Genomic DNA, 14,168 nt, shown 5'->3' with positions numbered 1-14,168 from the left:
CCACCCAGCTTGTCATTCTAATTTAAGGATGTATCTCAGAAACTGTAGTGAATTGTGGCCAGATTAAATTGAACATAAGAATGTAAGTTAGAAGAAAATACTATTCTTTTACTATAAGTCCAACATGGGTTTTACTGTTGTTGTTGTTGTTGTTGTTGTTGTTGTTTTGTTTCATTTTGTTTTGTTTAAGGAGAAGGAGTTATCTTTGTTTGGAAATGTTCTACCTTGGGTAAGACGCAGAAGCAACAGACTTACTAAGTGTCCTGTGGTTTCTCTGTGATCTCCAGATCATTAAAGTTAATGAAGTCAGGTTGGGCATCTTCTGGCCAATCAGCTACAATAAATGATGTCACATGTTTGGGATGGCCGCCTAGGGAATTACCTGATGTGTTGAAATGGTATAGCTTCTAGCAGCCTTCGTCCTTGATTCCAAACATTGCTAGGACGTGTCTAGAGGGAAAGAATTCACTCTTGAGCGAAGCTGCATGTTTCCCTTCATACCCAGCTTCAGCCATCGGAAGCTCTCACTGACTTTGAGTGGAAGGTTTTCATCCAGTAACTCCGAGCCTCACTTGCTCTTCGGAGACTTGAAAGCAGAAGCAATCATATCCTCCTCCTCCTCCTTCTCGTCGTCCTCCTCCTCCTCCTCTTCTTCCCGGAGGTTATTTTTGGAACAGCCTTCCCATATCCTCCTCACCAAGTCTGGGTAAGGTCTGTCCCCTTTTCCTCTACTAATTACTCTGCCCTTCATAAATAGATCCAATGGCAGAGAGGAGGAAGAGAAGGGGATGCAGATCATGTTACTATCATGTTAATATCAAGTGAAGACCTAATTAAGCAAGATTTCTTGTCTGCTCATTACCTCCTCATGAATCTCACCTCCAGGGACCCATTAAGTGCGTAAGAGCCAGGGCTGCCTTTTGAATAGATCAAGTAAGGGCCGCCCTCATGTTCTAACAGATGACTGTCCAGACAGGGCCTTCTGCCTTAGAGCCTAAAGCCAACACAGAACACTATCCATTGCTTTCTCTTTGGATAATGGAGGCTTGCCTGATGCATCACCTCAGTAATGATTATGAAACAGCATTCTCTAGCTGCAGCTTACTCGCCAAGAGAAGAGCATCCGTTCTCGGTTGCTAACAACGCCCCCAAAGAGTTCACACCCCATGCTGGCTTCCCTGGCCTTATCTATTTGGAGATAGTGAAATGAGGAACCTTTCGGGCTTTGTTTCTAACACAAGCTCCCAGTGTATCACTTGTATTATTCTCTTGCATTTTACTCGGTTTTCACACGTTCTTCCCATGGTGATTCCAAGCACTGATTGGGATGGAAGAAATCTAGGAAACAGACTTTCCGCTGGGTCCTCCCTACCACCTCTCAGCGTGGCTTTGGACCAGACTTGGGTTCCTCCTTTTCCCTCTGGAAGTAAGCTCTTATAGTTTAGCTCACCAATCCTCCCGAGTTGATCTCACAAATCTGAAATGGGTGATGTGTGTGTGTGTGTGTGTGTGTGTGTGGTTGAGGCTCACATTGAAAGCCAGAATTACATATTTCTCATTCTTTTTTTGAAACTGGTTTTTTTTTTTTTATTAGATTCTTTGAAGAGATGGCTCGGTGACTAAGACTACAGACTGTACTTCCAGTGGACTTGGGTTTGGTTCCCAGCATGGCAGCTCACAACCATCTGAAACTTCAGTCCCAGGGGATTTGATGCCCTCTTCTGGCCTCCTTTGGCACCAGGCAAGCCTGTAGTACACAAACACCCATGCACATAAATAAGAAGAATTTTTGAATTGGGGGGAAGGGGCAGATTTCATACATTGTATTTGTAACATAAACTCATCCCCAATATTACTGATTCTCAATGGTGTTTAAAGCCTGTCGGGGTGGCATTTGCCTGTAATACCAGCACTGGGGATGTAGAAACAAGGAGATCAACAGTGCAGGATCAGCCTGAACTGCACAGTGAGTAGAGGTCAGCCTGAGTGTATGAAACACTGTCTCAGAGAGAGAGAGAGAGAGAGAGAGAGATTGATGAGGGGTTGGAGAGATGACTCAGTTGTTAAGAGCACTGACTGCTCTTACAGAGGATCTGCATTCAACCCCCTGTGTGGACATGGCTCTCAACTATCAGTAAGCATAGTCCCAAAGGGAATTCCATGCCCTCTTCTAGCCTCTTCAGGCACTGTGTACACACTGCACAGACATACATATGGGCAAAACATCCATACACTTAAAACAAAAACAAAAAAATCAAGAAGAATCTCAAGAATAAAATAATAATAATAATAACAATAATAATAATAATACAATGAATTGTAGGGCCTACCTTTTAATGCTAGGCAAACCTTGTAGTAGTGGAATAAACTTCATTTCGTGAACTATTTCTAAAAAGAAAGACCTTTCCTTTGAAGAGGATTAAATGAACACAATCTGTGAGCACAGAAGCAAGTTCACAATAGATGTATTTGAGTAGCAAAGCAGCTGTTCTGCTCTGCTTAGCATGGTGGTAAGCGTCAGTATTTAAAACGGGACGGTGGAATTATCCCTAATGTAAAGCTCTGGCCTGCACCCTGGCTTTTCTTGGCTGAGTGGCCTTATGCCAGTTACATGAGCTCTGCAGGCCGTTACTTACAAATCCCTGCAATAGAGAGATCCAGCCCTGGCCCCATATCTCCCAATGCCCCCACTGTCTTGGTAAGGATCATATGGTATAAAATATGCAACTGTGACAGCTATTGGGACCAAATCAGGATGGCCAGGGTTGGCTCCTCTTCTCCTTCCACCCCTGCAGCCCCCTTTCCTTTCCTGATCCAGGAGACAAGAAAGCACCCGGCTTGGTTGGTGGAAGCAGATGGATTGACGGACCTGAGGATACTGGATAATCTCCCTCAGTCATGTGAGGGGCTTGGCCTCAGCATGACAGAGTTCCTGGCGTGTGGCTGTGCCAACAACCTTAGGTCCACATTTACAGGTAGGGAATGGAGAGTGATCTATGATCTTTCTTTCACCCAAATAGCATAAATAAAAGGAAATCAGACACATACATAGAAACGGGGAAGTCATCCATCCGTATGTCTTTTTATCCAAAGAAAAGTGGTACCATTTACAAAGTGAAAGCAAAATTATGTTTTAAATGTCCAGTGGTGGTGAGAGATTCTGCATTCAGCTCAGTGTGGCCCAACATAAAGCAGGCTGCAGCGGGAGCACGCAGTCTATGCACCCAGAAGCCAGCCCATGGACAGGAGAGGGGGAAACACCTCCGTTCTATCTCCCCTTCCCATTCCCCAGCCCACTTCCAAAAAAGAAAGATGTTTTTAAATATACAAGGCTGGAATCCCCTGTTTCCTGCTTATCGCTGGTTAACAGCAAGGCCTTAACTCAGGGGGCAGGCTGCCATCTACTGGGCCACCAACATCCCTGGATGCTTTTGTTAGCCTTTAGAGGGCTCTCCTTAAAATCCTGCTGTGGCTTGAAGCTGCTTTGTTAAGCAACAGCAACAATAAGGAAGACCCGAAGCCAAGCTACCACAGTCCCTTAAAAGCAGCAGCATGAATTAATCATATGGCGCAGCAAAACATCCATGCTTTCAGCTTCAGAAACCTCGCAGATTCAAAGGGAACAAGAAATCGTTCTCCAGAACTCTGCTCTTCTGTTGTTTTCGAAGGACGGAGTGTTTTAATAGTCAGTAAGTGCCACTAAGTGCTCCCTGGACAGCCCTAATCTAGCCATTTCCTCCCTGCCTTTGACTCCATAAATCCTTAGACTGATATATTGGCCAGCACTCCTCAGGAGGACCCCTTGGATTCGATTGGTTTGCATTCGATTGGCCACAGATAGTTGCCGTGCACCCCACTCTGAAAGGCCTAATTTTATTGAAGCTATTGTGAGGGCATAGAAGCATTCTACACTTAGGCTGATGTTGGTAAGACCAACATCAACCACAAACCCTCTTTCATTTGTTTTTTCCTTCCTTTTTTTCAATTCGGCACTTTAAACACACCACCTGTCCTCCATGCCAGCCTGCCGTGTCTGACTCCAAATAGTTCTGCACCTTTGAAGGAATCACTACACATTTTGTCTCAGGTTCTGTTTGTTTTGTCACTTATAAATCAGGAAAAAAAATCCCTACTATGCAGCAAAGCTCTAAGAAAGGCCCTTCCCCTCTAAGTGCACAACTCACAACTCGTCTATGATATGCCCTATCTCCTACTTTGAGTCCCCCAACAATCCATCAGTGAGGTGGAGACCTTTGCCCCAAAGAAGAGAGAAGATATTATTGTATGGTTGCCCATGGACTCAGCACAGGAGGCAAAACTCAGACCCCAAACTCCCAGTCTGAGCAATGTCGTCTCTGCTTCCTTCAGTTGCTTGTCTTAAGAAGAAGAACAAATAGACTGCAATACTCTCAGGAAGAACAAAGCTATCTTCGAACGCTATGGAGAACGAGCATTCCCCACTGAAACGTCAATTTGGAAAAACTGCTCTCCTACAAATACATATGGTATTTTGAGATATATAGATATAGATAGGTACAATATTTGCCTATGTTACCATAGGCAGGCAAACGCAGATAGGTAGTTGATGGATGAATGGAAAAATGATAGATAGATGATAGATAGATAGATAGATAGATAGATAGATAGATAGATAGATAGATTTTTTTCTCTGTTTAAGAACACTGTCAGATTGAGAACAAGACACACTATGTTGGCTCTTTCCATCTCAGACTTTCCCCTGCATGTTTGCAGATTGCTTAATTACTTCATTGGGCTTTGGAACTCATACATTACAGACACGGGATCATCCAAGTCATTACCTGCACATTTTCCCATTAAGAATAATTATGGCTTTTACTACCACTGCCCACATACTTATGTCCTGCAGGCCTGGGCACACTGAAGTAATCATCTATTGAAAATGATCTTGATGGGCAAGCATCATGTGCACAATCAGCAGTTTGTAAGGCAGGTGGGGAGATTTCCATCATCTTCTCCATTATTGAGGGATTCAAAAATCACATTCCTATTATTTTATCACAGGGCCACACAGAGCACTGTAATGGTTTATCCTCCTCTGAAAAGCGAGTTAGTGCTAAGTGCGGAGACAGCATCCATGGGATGCTGGGTTGCTTCTGTCTCTCAGTGAATCATCTTTCTGAGCACGTACACATCACCCATTTCCTGGCTCAATTTTATTGTCTACAAAATGGGATTTATAAGCTGCTTTAAAAACCTCAAATCATCAAATCAGAGATGAGGCAGTCTTACAGATGGCAGCAAAACTCTTTGTGCTGAGTGATTCCCAAGTTCTGGGATTCCTGGTCCTCTACTTTAGCAACTTTAAACCTTAGATTGTACCACTATCTCTTAGAGCCTCAGTTTCTCCACTGGTGAAGAGAGGCTGTCAATAGCCCCTGCACCCTAGCCACTCAATGAGATGGCACTTAGAATACATCTTGCCAGTGGCTGACGTAGGGAAGGATCTAACCAATGCTGGCCATTGTTATTATCATCGAGGCTGCCATGAGTGAGCCTAGCAACAGTTCACTGGGGCACAGAACTCTATATTAAAAGCACTCACTGTGTACCAGATAATATTGAAAAATTTCTCCCTTTCACCTAGAAATAAGTATGAACTTTTGTTGGGAATCACCCTGCTTCTTGCCACCCAGGGTTTTCTTATTAGACTTTCCATATAAAATACACAAGGGTTTTTTCCCCCCGCCTGTATTTTTCTATGTTCAATTCTTTCATTTAGCCATTTATAACAACCATCATTCTTTATGATTTAATATTCTATATTTCCTTAATGTCTATATAAAACTATGCTGAATTAATGTAATTTATTTAACCAGACCTCTCTTGTGGTTTATTGAGATTGGTTCTGAAATGGTTATCATGAATAGCCGCATAGCTAAATCTCTGGATGATTTCTAGAAGTGTGTTTGCTAAATCAATAAGATCATGGTCCTCACCTCACCCTACGGACAGTTGACTTTAAAATCCCTTTTTCCCCCTACTGGTTCATGCATATAGATATGTGCCCTTCTTACCAGGGATGTGGAGACCCCACTGGGCTCATGTGAGTGTCTTTGGGGACAGTCTTCAAAGCAGACTCTGCTGGTACTGTTCAGTAGTGCTGCCAGTAGCAATCGACCAAGGGCTCTGATCACTATATCCACCAGGGCCCCAGCAGACTAAATATGCCACATTTATATCCTCTTGCCTGGGCTTCCCATAGCTGAGGACAGCATGGGCTTGAGGTGTCCTAGCCAGTACACCTAGCTGAGTATGATTATCTACGTGTCTGGATTTCTCCGTTTTTCAAGACACCTTTGGTGCCACTGGTTTGGGTAGACTGATGTTCAAAACTGTCTAGAAAAGTCGGTATTTTTTCAAAAAGTGATTTGAAATATAAGCTTCTATGTACTGCATAAAACATCCCTGTGTATGCTATAGAATGTCTCTAGGAGAATCTACGAGTCACTGCAGATACAGGAACACCTCTGCCGGGAAAGCGGGAGGAACAACCGGAAGCCTGGCTCTTCTCCCCACCTCCCCCCTGCACAGTTTCAAGTCTGTCACATGTGCAATTTCATTTCTGACCTCATTCTATGGGCAAGCTCCTAAACAAAAGAGAGTGGGCCCCAACCCCGAAGTGCATGAAGTGTTCTCCCAATCGATAAGCAAAATAAGCACAAGGCAATCAGATGCTCCTCTAAGAAGCGTTGACAGTCTAGTAGTTAAGGTTGCAAACCCGGGAACAGACTGTGCAGGTCTGTAAAACATTTCTTGCTAGCTAGGTGATCCTTGACAAGGCCAAACCACTCTGTAGACCAGTTACCTCATCTGTGAGGTGGAGCTAGCAGGAGTCCTCACTTCACAGTTAATGAAGGGGATGAGTGAACATATGAACCCCTTTGAACAATAATCAGCAGGTAACATATGTCACTGACCACTTGCTGCCGTTACTCTTTGCTCAGTTGCTACAATACTATGACTACGGAGGCAAAGAGCCCTCCCTGCATGTTGTATCTTCTGATACAAAGTTTGAGGAGCGTGTTTAAAGAGAGTGTTCAACTGGTTTTATGATGCCATTGACTGCTATGCAAATAGTTACAAGGGCCAGGAGACTGGTTACCCCTCAGTTAAAATCGACTCCAAATTTGAGGGCTGATACAAGTCTCTACAAGAGACTGACCCCTCCAACTGTGTGGCACTGATATAGTCTTTGAATAGGTTTTTCAAGCCATTCTATTCAAAGAACTTGGTTTCATATTCATCCTCTGTCTGGTTTATGTGGGAGAGAGAGAAAGAGAGAGACAGAAGGGAAGTCCTCTCTCTCTCTCTCTCTCTCTCTCTCTCTCTCTCTCTCTCTCTCTCTCGTTAATTAATTGGTCAAACAAAGGCTGTGGTACTTACTTCATTTGTCTGCCTCCTAAACAATCCTCTCCAAAATGCATTTGTATGAGACTCCATGTCTGCCTAAGGAAGCCATTCATAAGATGCATGGGCATTAGAGATTCCTGAAAACATTCTAATTGTACCTATGGTGAATAACGTGCTCAGCCATTGGAAAGGTATTACCAGCAAAGCAGATGATGTGGTGACGGAGACAAGTAGACTCTGCTGTCACACAAGCCTAAAAACCTTGTTTGACCAACACTTTACTGAGCATGATAAACAGGGCTGTTAGCCTGTTTTATGGAGACCCGTGCCCCTCCCCCTGTTTCACTGTGACTATTCCTGAGCTGCCAGCATCTTCAGAATGGGATGTCCTCTATAGGATTTTAGGTCCAAGCCGTTCCAAAGTCAGGTCAATATTCTTCATAAGTGAGAGGGCAGAAGACTTTGAGTACTCATGAGACAGCACCCCAAGGGTCTCAACAGATCAGCTCTGTATCTCTCACACAGTAAGTGCTCCACAAGCAACTGTTGGATGAGACTCCAGATTCATTAGTCACTATTACACAGTATTCCTGCCCACTCAAATACTGGACAGTCCCAAATGACCTGGTCATGCAACATCTTCTGGTATAACATAGTTGTATTGCTGGTCCTGACTCCTCCACACACACATATTTGATTTGGATAGGTGATTTAAATAGAACAGAGAAAGGGCAATCTCACCTTCAAATAGAGTCTAGTTAAACATTTTCATTGTGTAGACATAGTTTTATTAATCATTGCCTATGATAGCTGTAAAAAAGAGACAAAATTAGCTTGACTTATTTCACTAAATTATTCAAAATCTAAGAACTTTGAAAAGGTAGGCCTTGAGGTAATGATCTAGTAGAAGGACAAAACCAAAGACTATTATTCATCCTACTCCACTTTTTATTCCAGGAGAAGCACCCACTTGCCTGGCCCTTTCAGAAAGAGGCAGCAATCATAGAGCACTCTGGGTAGACAAAAATCAGTCTAACGCCCGAAGATCACCTCTTTTATCAGTGACATAACTCCAGTCTAGGAATCAGACCCAGGACTCACACATGCCAGACAGACATACTACCACTGAACTACAACCCCTACCATTCTTGTTCTGTGTTGAGATGAGCTTGCTAAGTTTTCCCAGACTAACATCAACCATGAAAACCTGCTGCCTTAACCTCCCAGTAGCAGTAGTCAGAGGCATGTACCACCACACCCAGCTGCCAAACATAATTCTGGCCAAAAAAAAAAAAAAAAGAACGTTTAGAATATTTTATGCTTTTGAGTAAAAAATGGTTTGCACTCTATTTAAGGCACCTAAATTATAAAAAGCTCCCTAATTCAAGCATTCCAGCAGCAACATCATAATAAAACCAAGACACTGGTGGGTGCAGACTAAGTGGTGGGATGGCACCGTTTGCTTGTCAATGGCCCCAGCTATGTGGTAATACTGTTGTGAAATCTCCCACACAAGGAACAGCTAGGTTTCTAGTCTGAAATCTGTCTCGATAATCTTAAAGTTGATGGTCACGGCCCTTTGGGGCTTGTAGATGTGTTAATTATAGTACATGTGCTTTATACTTTTACCTGAGGCTATTCTATGCCATCATTAATAGACTAAGGAAAGAAATCTGTTGCTGTCAACGGATAGGAGAGAAGTCTGGACTATTTACTTGGTCTGTTCTTTTGTTTAGAACATCCGCCTTTTCTGCAAAGCTGTTGGAGACATATGCTGCTTTCATCCTGCAGTAATTTATCACCTCTGAAACACATAATACATCCAACTTACCCACTAACCAGTGCTCTATTCTAATTGCCACCACTTACTCAAAAAGTGTTACCCTTACACAGAGTATTTGTGTGAAGGTTCCACAAATTAAATCTCTAATACACATCTCTTTAGTCCATATTTATTCCTGACCTGTCAAACCAATGTTTGTTCTTCGATGGTATTTCTCAGTCTCCAAAATCTATCTGAATCTTCTAATAGGAAAAAAAAAACTATCTTTATAAAAATCTAAAGCAATGTTGGAGTATAAGGACTTCTTCGTGAAAACTATGCCACTAATCTGCACTCAGAAAGAGAAGTCATTGATGATTTTTTTTTTTACCTGCAGAATAGTAGTAAGTCACTTCCTTGACCTGATTCAACTGTGAGGAGAAACAGCTAATAAAAAGTGTTATGAAGTACCATGAATATTGGAAGGTGCATGATCGTCATGATTAATAATGATACATAAAGTTCAAATATTGAAATGACTCTCTGGCATCATTCCAAATCAAGAAATATAATCTCTGGTCTTGCATAGTAATGAAGAGAACAGTGTGAGCTCCTCTGTCGCACCAGTTTAAATGAACGCAGTGATGAATATCTTTAATTATGGACTGCATTCTGCAACCGTGTGTGTGTGTGTGTGTGTGTGTGTGTGTGTGTGAAACTAAATGTATTGAGATCTCAACAATATATTACTAGTTCAAAGAGAACCCTAACCCAAACCTCACAGGAATTTATGTGTCTGAATCTAACCTTGGTACGAATGTTCATTTTGATGGGAGGATATAAGCAGTGAGCAGACCTCTCTTAAGAGCCTGGCTCTGATTTCATAGATCTCAAAATCTGTCATCCTCATGTTAGCCGACTGTCTGGCACCTAATGAGAAAAACAAATTGCTTTTACTTCCTGTGTAAGACATTTGCATTTAGAATTTTTTTTCCTGCTCGTAAAAGGTTTATAACGCATCTACTCAAACCATTTTACCTGCATTTTTCACCTAAAAGGGTCTTTATGAAATCTTACAGTAAATTTAATAACCCTCTTCAATAAACATGAGCTTTTATGAGCGTGACATATCTAAATTGACTCAATGGTCTGGGAATAAAATCTGCATCAGTAATATTTTCAGAACTGTAATATGCCACATTTAAAAGAAAGAAAGAAAAAAAGGAAAAGCCACGAACCGAGCAGGCGTTTGCACAAGGGAAAGCATTCACTTCCAACCTTAAGAAAGCCAGTGTCCATAAAGGCCTGAGTGCCTCGTGGCCTGCCCTGATGTGTGGAGCATCCAGCTGCACGACACTCAAATATCAGCCGCTGTCGTTTCCTTCCACACTCAGTGTGGATTGCAGAGACAAGCTGGGAAACAGCCTTTGGTAACCATTCACACCGGATTCTTCTGGAAAGGGACTTCCTGTCCCTGGAGTGTTTCTCTACTGCGGTCCCCTCCTTGGGGACTTGGATGATGAAGCTGAAGGACACCCTATTGCTCTGAGTACCTCATAGCTACTTTCACCAGGCAAACTACCAAATTAGGCATAGCATGGAGACCCTCGTTTCTGCTATTGCCATTGCGTATCCTTAAGGAGGACAGGAAAACACTAGTGACTTTTTTTATAGCTGCTATATAACAAGAGAATGAAATGTCAACGCTGAGAAACTCGATTTTTCTCAGTCTGGTCCAAGATCATTTAGGGCTATGAAGGCTGAGACTCGCCTCTCACCTTCGACTTTGTCTTGTGATCAAGGGGTGATGGAATTTTTGGCAATGCAGAACAGTCGGCCCAGTAAGACATTCGAGTATGCAGTGATTGAGGCGCATCTGTACATGCTGAGGGCTTGGGTGAGCATGCAGATGCCAACTCTCACTCTGCCAACCTACGTCATCTCCCCTAATTCAACACACTCCAGAGAAGCTGTGCAAAAATTGTTCCCTTGAGAATTTTTTTTTTTTTTCAAAACAGGCTGTGTAACAGCCCTGACTGTCCTGGAACTCACTCTGTAGATCAGGCTGGCCTCAAACTCAGAGATCTGCCTGCCCTCTGCCCCCTGCCCCCTGCCCTCTGCCCTCTGCCTCCAAAGTGCTGGGATTGGCGGTGTGCCCTACCACTGGCACCAGGCTCCCCATTTCTTATGCCTGAATTTCCAACAAAACCGAAGGGAAGAATGATGCCTTGCTGGTCAGAAGAACTATTTCCTCTGCCTTGAAGTTCACAGTTTGCATCTCAGATCACTCAGGTATCAAGTGGATAATCAGAAAGACTGAGAAGAAAGCAAACAGAGTACAAGGAACCGGCTCCACTGCGCTTTGTCCTCTCACGGCCCCCAGCAGCATCTTCTCCCCATCTTCAGCATCTTTGCCATATCTCAGGCTCCACAACTCCAACAGAAGAGCACCCAGAAACAGCACAAGCAAAGCCTCTTCCTTCCATGTCGATTTCTCATGCCTCATTGACTAGCCGAATGATCGAGTCAAACTACTTGCTAGCCCCACCCCAGGGTCTCTTCATTGCTCTTAACTGTCACCATGGGCACCTGAGGGGTTTTATGGCTGAGGAGATTCTCTACTCGTACTGCCCTTACGAATGGATGGATGTGCAGCTAAAACAGAGCTGGGCACTCCCAGGATGCCCAGGGATTACCAATTTCAGTAAACAGAGAAAGTCACAGATCCTAAAGAGCCAACACCTGGCAAGCCAGTACTTAAGCCTGGTTTTAAAACTTGTCTGCAGGGCCTTTCGACATGCCTGCTGCCGCAGAGAAGTGGGAAGATGTCTGTTGGGACCCTAGCCAACCTGACCAGGAGCCACATCTCAGTGCCAATGAAGCCCCGATGGTCGTAAAGTACGTTCCTAAGGCCAGCATCCCTGTGCCTACTGAATGTTCTATTCTCAGGAATCAATGAAGCCTACTGCTCCAAATTAGTGCATTTTAAAACGACCAAATAAAATGAATGAGGTGGTGATACAGAGAAAAGAAAACATTTAAAGATAATGAGGACCAAGCACAGAGCTTCATGCTATACAGGGAGGAGAAAGGTCAGTAAATTTAGCACATGCATAATAGTCCTCTCAAATCATCTAATTAATCTTTATCCAGCTGGAATGTACTGGGTTAACCTTTTCATTCTGTACTTCTCACAATATTTACGAACTATGGCCTCTCAACGGGAATGGAAAGGATACCCATTTCGGAAATTTGGTACTAAGCGCATCCTGGATGTGGCCCTGCAGGGACAGCAGGGAGGGTGTGCCCTTCTTGTGCTAGGAATGATGTGGAAAGTGACTCTACTCAGGAAACATAATCCAATCATTTCAAGATGTTTCCTGCTTCCCAGTGCCAGATTTACCTGTAATTGGTAGCTGTAGGGTTTGAGGTTGAGTTTGGGCTTGAGATAACAAAAATTGATCTCTTCTAAAAACAATGGAGCTGACCTCAATAAAAATCAAGCCTCGACTTGCTTCCTCCCAGGGAGAGTGTAATTGGTAATTTACTAGAAAGCCTTATCCAAAGGCAATTTAATCCATAAGTGGACCACAGCTGCGGTTTCTGAGAATAAAGAACATTAAAGAAGTTGGTGGGGTAGGAATTCCGAAGGAGTATTTCTCAACACATAGTTTCTCAGGATGGCTATACTAACAACAACCTCTGAGTTTTGAAAATGTTGATTTGAGAACAATACAGGAAAATAAAGCAGGGGCATCACCTATAGATACAGTCATTTTAAATGTTAATTTAAATTTATTTTAATTAATATGCAAAACAAATATTCATATTAATGGCATGCTATGAGGTTTTTTTACAATACACATACATTTGAGTTAAATATGTTGCATGTATTCAATGCATGTATAAAATGTGTTAAATATATTCACACAAACATTTATCTTTCACTTTATGGTGAAAGCATTCAAAAATCCTCTCTCTTTTGGAAATGTGCAGTCTAGTACTGGTGGCCGGCAGTCACCCTGTTATGGGTGGGCACCCCAGATCACCTGTCAAACTATAACACAGTGCCCATTTTCTACCATGGATACACCCCTTTCAATGAACCCCTGTGACCCCAACCCCTGTGAGCCCCACTAAGAACTAACCGCCCAGAGACAAAGAAGAACCTTGAGATTTCCCATCTCCTCCAAGTCCACCTCAGATAGGACACACGGGGCCCTCCAGAAAGCATCAGTCACTTTAAGCACTGTCCATGAATAGGAGAATTCTGGGAAATCGGAGCCGGCGTGGGCTTGGGAGGGTTAGACAGCAACCAGATCACAGCCAGTCTGCTGTCCAACCGGTGCACGGACATTTGTTAAGTGCCTCCCAGGACCAGACACAGTTTTAAGTAGCTTAATGATTTCCAACCCCACGGCAAAACTCCATGTAATTAACATAGCCACGCCAATCTTAGAAGTGGAGAAACTGAGGCACGGAGGTTGCGTGGTTTGCCTAAGGTGGTACACATAGAAATAAGAGAATCCATTAAGCTGTAACTTTTTCAAGGCCAGAGTTGATATTTTATTCCTCTCGGTATACCAAGGACACTTAGTACTGTGGTTTGTTTACCTGAGCAGCTCATAATAGGGGGTTTGTTGAAAACAATTAGGCTGAATTGAACGGTTTAGGTATGCACTAGGCAGCAGGGGGGAAGGGCCCTGCTCCGTGTGTAAGCAGCACCCTGCCTAAGCCTGGACAGCACTGTATTTTCATTAGAGAGCCTTCTTTCTAGATGTATGGCACTCCACGAATGCACGTGAGCCTCCATCCCTCCCCCTTGATACTGCCTTTCTTTCATGATGGGTACTAATTATAACTATTAAGCATGCTAATATCATCACAGATGTACTTAGTTTCAATGCAAAAAAATACCGATTAAGTATTCGGACATGGTGCTACTGTCAGAGTTTAAAACATAAAAGAAGGGCTATCAAGGTGACTCAGCAGGTTAGGGCATTTGCCACCAAGC

Source organism: Mus musculus, chromosome 2 (genome assembly GCF_000001635.26).
Source record: "Mus musculus strain C57BL/6J chromosome 2, GRCm38.p6 C57BL/6J".
NCBI lineage: Eukaryota > Metazoa > Chordata > Mammalia > Rodentia > Muridae > Mus > Mus musculus.
This window is presented reverse-complemented; position numbering follows the sequence as displayed.